Source organism: Scylla paramamosain, chromosome 7 (genome assembly GCF_035594125.1).
Source record: "Scylla paramamosain isolate STU-SP2022 chromosome 7, ASM3559412v1, whole genome shotgun sequence".
Classification (NCBI taxonomy): Eukaryota; Metazoa; Arthropoda; class Malacostraca; order Decapoda; family Portunidae; genus Scylla; species Scylla paramamosain.
Window position 1 is genome coordinate 235,001 of NC_087157.1, and position 10,000 is coordinate 245,000.

General features: G+C 46.8%; 1 long non-coding RNA gene across 1 annotated transcript in view; it reads left to right on the plus strand.

The window, feature by feature from the left end:
* LOC135101868 (uncharacterized) overlaps positions 1 to 10,000 on the plus strand; it is a 135,698-nt gene that overhangs the window by 851 nt on the left and 124,847 nt on the right. The window contains exon 1 of the long non-coding RNA XR_010269418.1: positions 1 to 261. This exon is cut by the window's left edge and continues 851 nt beyond it. This is a non-coding gene — a long non-coding RNA (uncharacterized LOC135101868). The remainder of the gene's footprint in view (positions 262 to 10,000) is intronic.

Genomic DNA, 10,000 nt, shown 5'->3' on the forward strand with positions numbered 1-10,000 from the left:
GCGGTTTCCTTGTGTTAATCATCCACGCTCGTCCGCTAGTCTTGTACCGCAGCCAGCTCTTCACTCACGGAAAGCACTCAGAGCTTATAGTGACTGAATTTTTAGTAGGACTGAGACCACTCACACGCCACACATCAGGACAGCGAGGTCACAACTCCTCGGGTTACATCTTGCTGCTGGTGAAAAGGAGGTGCCCACTGAGAGTTTCACCCATCTGCCTCGCCGCTCCCGAGACTTGAACTCTGAAACCCTCTGTGTGAGGTGAGCGTGATAACCATTGCACGACACGGTCTTACCTCCCCCCCCCCTCTCTCTTTCTCTCTCTCTCTCTTCAGGGTACAACTCACATTACCTACACCCACCTTGCCCTATACACCCCATCCTACCAACTGTTTCACATTCCCATTCATGGCTACACACTCAAACATTGACTACACTCCTATACGTGATTGCACTTCGGCCATCCACTTGTGTACCCCATCCCATGTCACTTCTTTTTCCTCACGAAGTTGGTACACCCTGTCTGTACATTTACATGACTGAGGTGTAGTTCTTTGTCATAAAAGTGCTACCTATACCTCGTCGTCCATATATGCTCTCACTTAGTCCATAATGGTTCTGATGAAGTGATGATGATGATGAGTGAACAGTTATGGATATGCTATTATTGCCCAATCCTGTGTTAGGTTTGTACTGAAGAGCTGGAGCTACAACAAACACACACATACACACACACACCATCAAGTTTCCTAAAATGAATGGCATCTTATCCACGGGAATCACACAACAGTAAGCCACATAGCGTTACGTTCCAAGGTGAATTAAGATGTTTACATGTCGGCCACAATTACAATGAAACAAGAGAGAAGGTGCGGTGAATGGTAAGAATCGCGACGTGTGGACAAAGTTGGCAGCCAAACAGAAGCACCTCGCTGCTTGCCTGTCTCCTTAAGTCTTGGGGGTGATTATCCAGCCTCGGTAGTGTCACTGAAGACTCCTGTGGCCGCTCAAATAGTCAGGTTTCCTACACAACACTGTCTGCTGCATCTGACCATAACCTCCCTCGTTTGAACACATATTTTCTGAAATCTAGAGAACTGAATTTCATGACTCACTAAGGAGAAGCAGACGCAATGATCATTCTCCAACATCAAGGGAAGCGTAGACGGATTGGTTTTGTTGTACTGACAAAGATGTTTCTGTCCTTGTTAAAAGTAAACGTGGAGAGGCACAAGAAAAGTAGCACAGGAACAGATCACTCTGATATACTATGGGATATCCGTTGCATACCTTCAGTTGACTAGCAAACAATTTATTATGATTCTTTCAGTCTTTTGTAGCATAAGATCAAATAGTCGTATCGTCCACACAGTCTCTCTCTCTCTCTCTCTCTCTCTCTCTCTCTCTCTCTCTCTCTCTCTCTCTCTCTCTCTCTTCCACATTTAAAGGAACTAGTCTGCACACACACACACACACACACACACACACACACACACACACACACACTACTCGCTTGCTCAGTGAGAACGTTTTACCTGTTATTTGACAGGCTGATGTTCGCCTCCCCGCTCGCATCGTTAAGGATATTTCTCTGACGAGCGGACAAGTACACCGTCCTTCTTGAGCTGTGGGAGCGGGCTTTGTGATGTTGGTGAGTCACGGTCTATGGTTAGATGGCTATTTCAGCCTGCATCGAAATTTCCATTTTTTTTTTTTTAACTGCACACACACACACGTACGTACATACTCATACCTATACTTATACCTATACTTTGTTATTGTTGTTGTTGCTGTTATTTTTGTTGTTGTTGTTGTTGTTTTTGTTGTTGTTGTTGTCGTTGCTGTTATATAAATAGATGGGCAAAGAAGTAGTGGGTGATGGACCGATGGTGTAGTACTGTACCTAGTGTTGGAAGGCTGAGTCTGTGGTGGGGAGGACGTGTTATGAATATCTAGGTGATGAAGGTATGACATGGAATTCACAAGTGTAGCGCATCAGCACCAGCGATGAGTAACCATCCTGCCGGCAGTATTCCGCGGTCCATTATCTCTTCCACTAGCAACGTTCGGCCTTAGCGGGACGCTGGCCTCACCCTCTTGTAAAGACCCCATCCTTCCTGAAGGCGGCAGAGCTCCGCCGCGGGAGTACAAAGAGCGAGCCAAGGTGGGCGTCACCGCAGGGAGCCACGGGTCTGAGTTAGCGGGGGCGGTCTTGGCCTTTGTAACTTCATTGGCGGTTCGTTGAGGTGTATGGCTCCGTCTGGGACTTATGACCGCGACTGCCCACACCTCTGAGCATTACACGCAGTCAAAAGGCTAATAAATTTGTTTTCAGACTGGGACACAATGCGGGCCGCCTCCAGGGCGAGCTGTTTGCAAGCTGTAAGCTCTGCGCTCTTTCTTTGGACGAGAAATGACGTATGTATACACCTTGTCCGATTCTTTGTCCATCGACTTGATACTTTGTTTTGCATCAAGATTACACTACAGTGTCAAGGTTTAGTTTTAATCAGATCCTGAGACACCGCGTGTTGGTGGTGACAAGCGTTGATATTGCCCCGCCTTAGTGTGTCCACGTTATCGCGAAAGCATCTGTACCTAATGTCTGAATGAAGCCGAGTCTTGCTGGTTAAGGCGACCTATCGGATCACACAAAAGCGCGGGAAAGTGGCTGGTGGCGAGAGATTAATGGCGTCGTCGTCAATACCATCTAATGGCGGGCGACAGCTGTGTTCGAAACCTTGGCTCCTCTTCCGAGAGGAGTCATCTCTCGGTAGTACGCAGTTCACTTGGCCAACGGAGGGATGTGGACGGCACGGAGTAATTGGAGGAAGAGGCAATCCACGCTCGCTGGCCACGTAAAAGTGTCACAGAGGGGGAGAAAGAAGGCTTTGGGAAGGCGAGTTCGCAATGCGAGGTGCTGAACACCGCCTAACATCTTCATCGCAGGCTGCGGGGGGCGGCACGGCGTCTTAAGATCGACCTGAACATTTTCATAAACGTTCGCCGTGATTTATCCCATTATCTCCCCGAGTGGGTGGAGGTGGACGGGGGAGGAAGGGAGGAGGATGTGATGAATAGGTGGAGTCTTGACCAAAAACTTCTGAAAGGGGTGTGTTAATCCAGTATTTTAGTGTTGCGTAGCGATAAGCACGGTGTCGAAGCGCCGCTCGCGTCCTGTGTGTGTGTGTGTGTGTGTGTGTGTGTGTGTGTGTGAGAGAGAGAGAGAGAGAGAGAGAGAGAGAGAGAGAGAGAGAGAGAGAGAGAGAGAGAGAGAGGGGTGACGGGTCGAGAATGTAATTAATATGATTCCTCGTAAATTTAGGACTTAGCGTCTTTCAGAAGCGTTTTATGGGCACGACAAACCACCTCCAGCCCGGCGCCTCCTTACGCTGCGTGAGGGAAGGGAGGGGCGGGAGGCTCAACCCGCCGTGCCTTGATTCACGGCCTCCCTTCATTTGTTGGCGACTTACTTTAACTTTTCCGAATATCATAATTTGATGATAACTCACTCCAGCCTCATTTAGGAATCTCTCTAGCCGCTGCTGAGAATCACTGGAGGCGCTGTGGGATCTAAGACTGATCTGATGCTGGGATCACTCGACAGGCCCCACCCCTTGTGTCACTAAACGCTCAGATAGCCTTCATTTCCCTTCCCTCCATTTTTCTATTACTGTTGCAGGGTGAATATTTACGGAAAAAAAATACTATGCAGTAGGATACAGTACGTATCCCAGCATGGAGAGGCCGCATTGGTCTATAACACAAGCATGTAATTTTTCATTGTTTTGTTATAATAATGTGAAGTCGTTTCAATACATTTCCTTTCTTGAAGTTTGGGTATCATGGCATGAGTGTTTTAGTGACTGAGACACTGATTGATGTGAGGGTGTGGGATGATAGGTATGCTTCATGTAACAAGGTCTGCCTCGTGTAGGCATGATGGCTTATTGGAGCTTTCTTTATTTTCTTATGTTGTCATGCTCCATGCCACTGCCGCCTGACCTGACAGAGCAAACCTTTCCTGGCTAGGCAGCATTCTCTCTCTCTCTCTCTCTCTCTCTCTCTCTCTCTCTCTCTCTCTCTCTCTCTCTCTCTCTCTCTCTCTCTCTCTCCTTTTTTTCTTTTTTTCGTAGCCGCCATATGCCCTGGTCATGGCCAAACCCTCGTGCTGCGTGAGGGTGTGTCCTACTAATTACCGGCTCACTGGCGCGACTGTTTTATTGCAGGCATTGTTTCTTGTGTGGGACAGTAATGTATCTGCCTGACTTTCCTTTTTTATCTCCATTAATATATAAATAACTCGTATACAGCTACAAAGAACCCAACCCGTTTATTTTCTGTGCTTAGGGAAACTAATTAGATTTGGACCCGACATGAGCATAATGTAGAATGCGGCAGTTCAGTGTGCTGGACCCGCCACCTGGTGACCGCCGCGCCCAACCACTGATTTTCTCGAACAGATGTGCAGAACAGGGGTGCTCGTTTGCGGCTGCTCCGCCCACACCACCTCGCCCCAACTGTGGCGTCTGGCGGGGCTGAGGGAGCTTACACCTAACGCCGAGGAGTAAGCGAATGTCTTATCTCTCGCTTACACACACACACACACACACACACACACACACACACACACACACACACACACACACACACACACACACACACACACACACACACACACACACACACACGGGCCAAAGCGTGTCCCCGAGGAGTGATCCACGAGTACCAGTTGGTCGCCTTTTTATTGTTGCACGTTCTATGTAAATTGGCCTCGAGCGGCGGACACGACGGGACCTAATCGAGATGACCCATGACCCCCAGGAGATCAATCAGGAGCGTGATGATGACCTGACCTGTCACTAATAAAGCGGAACAAGAAAAAGGCAGCGGGAATAAACTTATCTTTTTGCGGTTTCCTTTATTTTCTTGTGTTCGTTTTTTTTATTTTTTTTTATTTATGCGAGAGGGGCTGCTACTCACTGTGGGCTGTGGTGTGACCTTGTATACCTCAACGTGACGGTGATCTAGTGTGACCCAGTGTGACCTAGTGTGACTCGGCGAGGTCATCCCCTGGGAGGCGAGATCACGGGTAGCAGCTGGCAAGTGAATGATTGGTGTGACCCAGAGAGAGAGAGAGAGAGAGAGAGAGAGAGAGAGAGAGAGAGAGAGAGAGAGAGAGAGATTTATATGAGTAAAAAACAGCTATTTTCCATCTCTTGAAATTTCTTTCCCTCTTCTTTTTTTCTTCCGTCCTTCCATCCATCCCTGCCTCATCCATCCTTCCCTGATCCTGCTCATTCCTCTTTCCCTCCCTCTGTCTTCATTCCCATTCCTCTCAGCCCCTCCACCCTTTTCCTTAACCTGATAGAGACATCATCTGCTGACCTGACGGGACCCAAGACCACGCTAATGACGCGAACAAAATATATGGCTCTCCTACTTCTCCTCTTCCTCCTCCTCCTCCTCCTCCTCCTCCTCTTCCTTAACTTATAGATATCGAAAGATGGATAGAGATCGGGAAAAGGGGATTTAGATATTAAGAAAAAAAAAACAATGTGTATGATATAGTTTTGGTATATTAGCAAGTATATCTTTGACTACTTAACTTCCAAAGTGGAGCACATTCTGACCCTCTTCCCTTTTGCAGAGATCTCCATTCTTGGAGACTTCAATGTTCACCACCAGCTTTGGCTTTCCTCTCCCTTCACTGACCATCCTGGTGAACTAGCCTACAACTTTGCTATCCTCCATGATCTAGAGCAATTGGTGCAACACCCTACTCGTATTCCTGACCGTCTTGGAGATACGCCCAACATTCTTGACCTCTTCCTGACCTCTAATCCTTCTGCTTATGCTGTCACCCTTTCTTCTCCGTTGGGCTCCTCCGATCACAATCTCATATCTTTATCTTGTCCTATCACTCCAATCCCTCCTCAGGATCCCCCTAAGCGAAGGTGCCTCTGGCGTTTTGCCTCTGCTAGTTGGGGGGACCTGAGGAGGTATTTTGCTGATTTTCCTTGGAATGACTACTGCTTCCGTGTCAGAGATCCGTCTTTGTGTGCTGAGCGCATAACAGAGGTGATAGTGTCTGACATGGAGGCGTACATTCCTCACTCTTTTTCTCGTCCTAAACCTTCTAAACCTTGGTTTAACACAGCTTGTTCTCGTGCTATATATACATGATAGAGAGGTGGCCCACAAAAGGTACTTAAGCCTTCCTTCACCAGAATCTCATGCACTTTATATTTCTGCCCGGAACCATGCCAAGTCTGTTCTCCAACTAGCCAAAAACTCCTTCATTAACAGAAAATGTCAAAACCTTTCAAGATCTAACTCCCCTCGTGATTTCTGGCATCTAGCCAAAAATATCTCCAATAACTTTGCTTCTTCTTCTTTCCCTCCTCTACTTCAACCAGATGGCACCACTGCTATCACATCTATTTCTAAAGCTGAACTCTTTGCTCAAACCTTTGCTAAAAACTCTACCTTGGACGATTCTGGGCTTGTTCCTCCCTCTCCTCCACCCTCTGACTACTTCATGCCACCTATTAAAATTCTTCGTAATGATGTTTTCCATGCCCTCGCTGGCCTAAACCCTCGGAAGGCTTATGGACCTGATGGGGTCCCTCCTATTGTTCTCCGAAACTGTGCCTCCGTGCTTGCACCTTGCCTAGTCAAACTCTTTCAGCTCTGTCTGTCAACATCTACCTTTCCTTCTTGCTGGAAGTTTGCCTACATTCAACCTGTTCCTAAAAAGGGTGACCGCTCTAATCCCTCAAACTACCGTCCTATTGCTTTAATTTCCTGCTTATCTAAAGTTTTTGAATCTATCCTCAACAGGAAGATTCTTAAACATCTATCACTTCACAACCTTCTATCTGATCGCCAGTATGGGTTCCGTCAAGGCCGCTCTACTGGTGATCTTCTGGCTTTCCTTACTGAGTCTTGGTCATCCTCTTTTAGAGACTTTGGTGAAACTTTTGCTGTTGCCTTGGACATATCAAAAGCCTTTGATAGAGTCTGGCACAAAGCTTTGATTTCCAAACTACCCTCCTACGGTTTCTATCCTTCTCTCTGTAACTTCATCTCAAGTTTCCTTTCTGACCGTTCTATTGCTGCTCTGGTAGACGGTCACTGTTCTTCTCCTAAATCTATTAACAGTGGTGTTCCTCAGGGTTCTGTCCTGTCACCCACTCTCTTCTTATTATTCATTAATGATCTTCTAAATCAAACTTCTTGTCCTATCCACTCCTATGCTGATGATACCACCCTGTACTTTTCCACGTCTTTTCATAGACGTCCAACCCTTCAGGAGGTAAACATATCACGCAGGGAAGCCACAGAACGCCTGACTTCTGATCTTTCTAAAATTTCTGATTGGGGCAGAGCAAACTTGGTATTGTTCAATGCCTCAAAAACTCAATTCCTCCATCTATCAACTCGACACAATCTTCCAGACAACTATCCCCTCTTCTTCAATGACACTCAACTGTCCCCCTCTTCTACACTGAACATCCTCAGTCTGTCCTTTACTTATAATCTGAACTGGAAACTTCACATCTCATCTCTAGCTAAAACAGCTTCTATGAAGTTAGGTGTTCTGAGACGTCTCCGCCAGTTTCTCTCACCCCCCCCAGCTGCTAACTCTGTACAAGGGCCTTATCCGTCCATGTATGGAGTATGCTTCACATGTCTGGGGGGGTTCCACTCATACTGCTCTTCTAGACAGGGTGGAATCAAAAGCTTTTCGTCTCATCAACTCCTCTCCTCTAACTGACTGTCTTCAGCCCCTCTCTCACCGCCGCAATGTTGCATATCTAGCTGTCTTCTACCGCTATTTTCATGCCAACTGCTCTTCTGATCTTGCTAACTGCATGCCTCCCCTCCTTCCGCGGCCTCGCTGCACAAGACTTTCTTCTTTCTCTCACCCCTATTCTGTCCACCTCTCTAACGCAAGAGTTAACCAGTATTCTCAATCATTCATCCCTTTCTCTGGTAAACTCTGGAACTCCTTGCCTGCTTCTGTATTTCCACCTTCCTATGACTTGAATTCCTTCAAGAGGGAGGTTTCAAGACACTTATCCACCATTTTTTGACCACTGCTTTGACCCTTTTAAGGGACTGGCATTTCAGTGGGCATTTTTTTTATTAGATTTTTGTTGCCCTTGGCCAGTATCCTTCCTACATAAAAAAAAAAAAAATATTGTTGTGTATATCGACGAGACACACTTCTGATCTTGTTAACTGGGTGCCTTCCTCCCATTTTCTCCTCCAGCGGTCTCACAGGACTAGATTTTCTACTTTCTCGCATCCCTCTTGTGTCCATCTCCCTAGTGCAAGAATTAACCAGCATTCTCAATCTTTCAGCTCTTTTACTGGTAAACTCTGGACCTCCCTGTCCGTTTTCGTATCCTCCTGGCTGTAATCTCGCTCGTACTGTCTTCTCTAGAGACTGGGACCTTCAGTGGGCCGTTTTTTTTTTTTTTTTGCCATAGTTCCTCTTACGTAAAAAAGTGGTGATATCAGCATTACTGCAGTGCGTGGATTGCCCGTCACCGTGATGGCGTGCACACGAGAACCCTTTCGATCTCGAGTATCTGCCTTGCTCTTTGTCTTTCCCTGACACGTTGTTTGCAGTAGTAACAAAACAATAAGGGAAGCTGCATACACGTGGCACTCCCTATACGTGCAGCAAGTAATTGATCTGGTCATACGTAGATGTTTTTGTAAGCTTTATTGCAGACTGGTTCATCTGTCGCCTTGAGGAAAACCGTGAAATTAGTAAGTCGTGATATCTGATTCTATCACAATCTTTTTGTCCTTAGGTGCTCAACTGCAAACACAAACTTCGACAACAGATGGATTTTTTTTATATATTTATTGATTTATTTATCTATTTATTCATTTATTTTATGGAGTGCTGACTAATGGAATTAAAAGGAAGCGGAGACGGCCAGCCACTAATCTGTTATCGAAGGTTGAATTCTTAGTTCATCATCTTAGGAGAAACTTCAGGACACTGGAGGGTGGCGCGGCTGAAGGAGGTGCTGGGATTGGAGGCATGCTCTGAGGGGCCGCGGGGTGCTGAGGTGTTGATGGCTCATGTTACTGTGGTACATCATTGCAAGAAGAGGTACACTGGGAATCTGGGAGAAGGAAGTTTGGAAGGAGAAGGAACAGGCAAGGTGGTACGTTGGTTGAGGGAAGAGTCGATGAGAGAGAGAGAGAGAGAGAGAGTAATCAGCTGTAGGTACGAGTATAGCACATCCTAGCTTTATTTTCTCCCACGTCCCTTCCGCCCGCCTCCATCCCCCGCCCCTCTTAAGTCTCGGGCGCCACCTTGGGAGTGTGGGGAGACGGGACGGGACGGGGACGGGTCGAGGGCGGAGTCTTGAGTCATCCATCAAAGTGTCTTTCAATTTGCCGCCACACTCCGCCCCTCCCACTCGTCCCTGTGTGTAAGTCTGGCTTCAGCGTCGACACACACATACACACACACACACACACACACACACACACACACACACACACACACACACACACACACACACACACACACACACACACACACACACACTGTTATGTCGCTTTGTTCTTTTCCCAGGATATTTCGCTATCTCCTTTTCACTTCAATAAATTTCCCTGCTCCACCTCCTCCTCCTCCTCCTCCTCCTCTTTATTCTACTTGTATATCACTGTTTAAATTAAAAAAAAAAGTGTTCCCTGACTACATCCATTGCTTGTTCAGCATATTGGGAATGAAGTGTCTGTCTCTGTCTGTCTGCACCTCTCTCTCTCTCTCTCTCTCTCTCTCTCTCTCCTCTCTCTCTCTCTCTCTCTCTCTCTCTCTCTCTCTCTCTCTCTCTCTCTCTCTCTCTCTCTCTCTCTCTCTCTCTCTCTCTCTCTCTCTCTCTCTCTCATATGTTATTCTTCTGAGTCTGTTAGAAAAAAGTCTTATGGGAGCTCTGCACACAATAGCTTGGTCTATGATAAATTT